The sequence below is a fragment of the Microtus ochrogaster genome, linkage group LG4 (assembly GCF_000317375.1).
Source record: "Microtus ochrogaster isolate Prairie Vole_2 linkage group LG4, MicOch1.0, whole genome shotgun sequence".
NCBI lineage: Eukaryota > Metazoa > Chordata > Mammalia > Rodentia > Cricetidae > Microtus > Microtus ochrogaster.
Window position 1 is genome coordinate 17,600,507 of NC_022030.1, and position 5,778 is coordinate 17,606,284.

Genomic DNA, 5,778 nt, shown 5'->3' on the forward strand with positions numbered 1-5,778 from the left:
GCAAAAGTGGGGACCAGCGAGGGGCATCCAGAGCCCCACAAATGTCCTCTCCAGCACCCCTCCCCCCCGTACTCCCGCTAGAGTCGTCGTCCCTCTAGATCCAGGAAGAACCTGTGGCTGCCCTAGCTGCAGCCCCCAAGGTTCCCATGGAAACAGCTGGAAGAATGGAGCATATAAAATGTTTTATGAAATTCTCTTCTGATTCCTGCATTTGAGGAAGGTAAAAATAAATAACCTACGTATGAGGCCTCGGGTCTGGCATGCTAGCACCTGGAACCCTGGCACCCCAAGACTCTGGTGATGGAGGAATGAGGGTGAGGAATTCGAGGGCAGTTTTGACTATCAAATGCCAGTCCAGCCTGAGCTACATGACGCTGGGATTTGGGGTAGGGGTGGTGCTGGAGAGAAGAGTTGGTCAACACAGCATTACCACAGAGGTATAATGTACTGAGTTGGTCCCACAGCACTGACGTAGAAGCTAGCGAGACTGTACACGCCTGCAACCTCAGTGCTGAAAATGCAGACACAGGAGGCTCCCGGGGGCTCGCTAGACCAGTCAATCTGGCTGAAATCGTGAATTCCAGCTTTAACGAAAGACCATGCGTTAAAAAGTAAAGTGGAGGCCAGTGAGTTGGCTCAATGGGTAGTGAGGCTTGCTGCCAAGCCTGAGGACCTGGTTCAATATCTGTATTCAATACCAATTCAATATCAGAAGACCACCTCAAAAAAGGAGAGAGCAGGGCTGGAGAGATGGCTCAGCGGTTAAGAGCAATGACTGCTTTTTCCACAGGTCCTGAGCTCAGTTCCCAGCATCCACATGGTGGCTCACAGCCATCTGTAATGAGATCTTGTGCCCTCTTCTGGCCTACAGGCAGGATACTGTATAAATAAGTACATTTAAAAAAAAAAAAAAAAAAAAGGAGAGAGCAAGCTCTCGTAAGCTGTTCCCTGACCTCTACATTCATGGTAGATTCATGAATGTTCATAAATTCATACACAAGCACACACACGCACACACACACACACACACACACACACAGATATAAATGTAATGATTTTCTTAACTTTTTGTTTACTTGTTTTTGTTGTTTTTGTTTGTTTGGCTGGTTGATTGGTTTTTCAAGACAGGCTTTCACTGTATAACAGATCTGGCTGTAATGGAACTAGCTCTGTAGACCAGGCTGGCCTCGAACTCACAGAGATCTGCCTGGCTCCATTAAATGTATGCGCTGGCAAGTGTTTTGTTTGTTTTTTGTTTTTAATCGAGGTGGAGACTGATTTAAGAAAGAAACCTGACACCAGCCTTTGTCTATACACACACAGAGAGACACACGCACGCACGCATGCCCGCACACAAGCTGGGGCGAGGGGAACATACATGCTGATGTAATGGTGGAATAAGAATTCTCACATGAAAACATTGGCTGCCTTTTTCACTGCTGGTCTCTTCCCAGCGCTCAGTGGAATTTTCCAGAGACTGTGTGGTATTTGATATTGCAGCTGACAGGAGGGAGTAGGTAGGCGGGCTGTGGAGTGACACATGAATGAGATTTGCAAAAACATCCTAAGAAAAATTCCCCTCCCAGGCCCAGGAAAAGGGGGCGGAAACATTGTAGGAGCCGGAGAACTGGGAGGAGTGCCCAGAAAATGATGTTTTTGGGGTATGACGCAGCCCATGCAGTCACGAACCCACAGCCGCTGTGGCAGTGTGCTCAAGACCCTGCACAAAAAAGAAAAGAGGCGTGAGAGCAGAAGGGGACCCGACTGGAAAGGAGTAGGTCCGGCAGGAATGGGAAGGGGGACAGGAGGCAAGGGATGGGTAGTCTGGTTGCAATACATGGCATCCATGCATGAAACTGCCAACATTAAATTTTTAAAAAAAAGAAAGAAAGAAAATGCACTTTAAGAAATAAAGTTGGAGGGCCTTCATCATTTTTTTATACAGTCAAAAATGTAAGAACAAATATAACTTATTTGAGACATGTCCCTCTGAATAGCCCAGACTGGCCCCAGACTCAAGCCCTTCAGCCTCCTAGGAACTGGGGTGGCAAACATAGCTGGGTTTGGTGGTTCCCCCCTTTTTTTTCTTTCTTGAATTTATGATCCTTTCTCTACCTTTAAAGACTAAGACTGAAGTGCTTTTTGGAAAAAGGTCAAACCTACTTGTTTTTCTGTTCTTGTTTATGGGGGGAGGGGTGTTGAGACAGGGTTTCTCTGTAGTTTTGGAGCCTGTCCTGGAACTCTCTCTGTAGACCAGGCTGGCCTCGAACTCACAGCCGTCAGCCTGTCTCTGCCTCCTGAGTGCTGGGATTAAAGGCATGCACCATCACTGCCTGGCTTGTTTAGCTTTTATTACATGTTATTCATTCTGTGTGTCCGTATGTGTGAGGAGGGAACATGCACGAGCAAGCTTGTGTGGCGGCTGGAGGCCTTGAAGGGGTCACTTCTCTTCTATCCAGTGGGTCCGTGGGATTGGACTCGGGTGGCCAGGCCTGGCAGCGACCATCCCACTGGCGTTTGTCACACTCACATAATCATATAGCCTCATACGGAACATCTATCCACGAAGAGAACATATTTGAGAAAGGCTGTGAGTGGTGAAACTCACCTTTAATCCCAGCACTAGGGAGGCAGAAGCAGGAGGATCTCTGTGAGCTCCAGGCCAGCCAGGGCTGTATAGTGAGACCTTGTCCCAAAAGTAGATAGATGGCGGTGGTGGGGGTTGGGGGCTGGGGAGATGGCTCGGGGGTTAAGAGCACTGCTGCTCTCACAGAGGACCCAGATTTAGTTGCCAGCTCTCACAGTGTCTCACAACCATCTGTCATCTCTAGTTTAGGGACTCTGATGCTGTCTTCTGACCTCTGAAGGCACCAAGCACACATGTGCTTATATACATACATGCAAGCAAAACATTCACACACATAAAATAAAATAGATAAATCTTGAAGAAACAAACAAACAAAAAAACAACACGTGATACAGCTCCACTGGCACAGTGTTTGCCTAGCGTGTCCAAGGCCCTGGGTAGCACCCCAGGATCACAGAACAAGATGTGGTGGCACACATCTGTACTCTACACTTCAGTGGTAGAGTCAAGAGGATCAGAGGTTTAAGGTTACCCTCAGCAGATCCTCTTCAAAACAATAAAATATAAAGGCAGGGGTGGGGGCTGGATGATCTGGCTTAGTGGATAAAGGTTCTTGCTCCTAAGCCTGATAATTTGAGTTCCATCCTGGTGTAGGAATTCCTTCTGCATATGTGTTGATTTTATTGGTTAATGAATAAGGAAACTGTTTTGAGCCTATAGCAGGGCAGAACAGAGCTAGGCGGGGAAAACTAAACTGAATGCTGGGAGAAAAAAAGCAGAATCAAGGAGATGCCATGGAGCCACCAGAAGGGAAAGACAGAAGCCACCAGCTGGAACCTTGCTGGTAGGCCATGAGCGTAGTGGTAAAATGTAAAATAATGGAAATGGATTAATTTAAGAGATAAGAGTGAGCTAGGAATATCCATAAGCTAATAGGCCAAGCAGTGCTGTAATTAGTATAATTTCTGTGTGATTATTTCAGTTCTGGGCAGCTGGGAACAAACAGGCAACCTCCACACTACAGACTGACACCCAATGTGACTGACTACATCCACATAAAACCTGAGAAATCTTGGAAAGGAATTCTAGACACTAAAAAGCAAAGTTTAGCAGCATTTTTTTTTTTTTGAGATGGGCTCTACTTGCTGGTGGCATGCTGTAGCTCCTTTAAGAGAGGTTTTCCTGATTCAGTGGTAGCAAAAACAAAAAACAAAAAAACAAACCCATGTGGTTTTGAACCTGCACCTGCTAGCACAGACCCTGACTTTTTAGGGCAGCCCAGCTACAGAGCATTTAAATGGGGTTTGTGAACAGAGTGCTACAAGCTACTTAATGGCAACACACATCTGCTGTGACCCTGGCTCTCAGAGGCAGTGAATGGACCTTTGCCATGTTGTACTGGACAGAGACAAAAGGCAGAGCCTTAGTGCTAGTAACGCTATTTAACATCTTAAGAAGCACTTCTGAGCCGGGCCATGGTGGCGCACGCCTTTAATCCCAGCACTTGGGAGGCAGAGGCAGGCGGATCTCTGTGAGTTCGAGACCAGCCTGGTCTACAAGAGCTAGTTCCAGGACAGGCTCCAAAGCCACAGAGAAACCCTGTCTCGAAAAACCAAAAAAAAAAAAGAAAAGAAAAGGCAGAGCCTTAGTGCTAGTAACGCTATTTAACATCTTAAGAAGCACTTCTGAGCCGGGTGGTGGTGGCGCACGCCTTTAATCCCAGCACTCGGGAGGCAGAGGCAGGCGGATCTCTGTGAGTTCGAGACCAGCCTGGTCTACAGAGCGAGTTCCAGGACAGGCTCCAAAGCCACAGAGAAACCCTGTCTCGAAAAACCAAAAAAAAAAAAGAAAAGAAAAGGCAGAGCCTTAGTGCTAGTAACGCTATTTAACATCTTAAGAAGCACTTCTGAGCCGGGCGATGGTGGCGCACGCCTTTAATCCCAGCACTCGGGAGGCAGAGGCAGGCGGATCTCTGTGAGTTCGAGACCAGCCTGGTCTACAGAGCGAGTTCCAGGACAGGCTCCAAAACCACAGAGAAACCCTGTCTCGAAAAACCAAAAAACAAAAAAAGTCCAAATAAGACACAGTGTGTTTAAAAAATGTATGTGGGCTTGGGAGAGAGAAGAAAAATAGTATAATTATAAAAGGAGGTAAATGGTTTAAAAAAATAAAACAAAGTCTTTAAAGAGAGAGAGTACAGGGGGCTGGAGAGATGGCTCAGAGGTTAAGAGCATTGCCTGCTCTTCCAAAGGTCCTGAGTTCAATTCCCAGCAACCACATGGTGGCTCACAACCATCTGGAATGAGGTCTGGCGCCCTCTTCTGGCCTGCAGACATACATACAGACAGAATATTGTATACATAATAAATAAATATTAAAAAAGAGAGAGAGTACAAGCAATCATAAATTAAAGGAGTAAAGATAATAAAATAAATATTAAAAAGTAATAGAGTAAAAACAAGTAAGCCCCATAAAGACAGAATATACACAAAAAGTCTAAATTATGTATATTATTGTGTTTTCTTTGAATTTTTTGACTGTGAAGGAGCTAAGTACAATGTACGTTTCATTGTACAGGCTGCTAAGCTAGACCAACATATATATACTAAAGGTGCCTTGACTTAAAAATATGGATCTAATGAAATGTTGCTTTGGAAAAGAGGTTCTTCTTTTGTTTCTACAGATGATGAGAACCTGTGGAATCCTTCCAAACTAATGTGGTTTGATGGACCAAGAACCCCTGAAATGTTGCCATGAACACCCCCAAAAGAATGATTTGCTCAATGAAAAAAGCAGGAAGCAGTTTGGAGAGACTTACACCTAAATTTCCAAATATTGTTTATAAATGTTTGTTTACATTTAAAGGGAGATATACTGTAGAGATTTGCATTGATATGGATCTTGTTCTATTGATACAAATTTTAGGTCAATCTTGTTATATGTATATTTCTGTTCTTGATTAAGGTATTGTGATTGTGTAGCTCATTTAAAAATGTAATGTATAATTAAGAAATACAGGTTAATAGATAGTCATTTATAATAGTCAAGCTTGTAGTCATTTTAATTAGGTTTTCTAGATATATAGAGATATATTTTCATTAGATAGGTATTCTTCAAATCTTTCAGAGACCTTCAGAATATGGCATTTAAAATGTTTTTAATAACTTAGGACTTTTGCCGGGCTGTGGTGG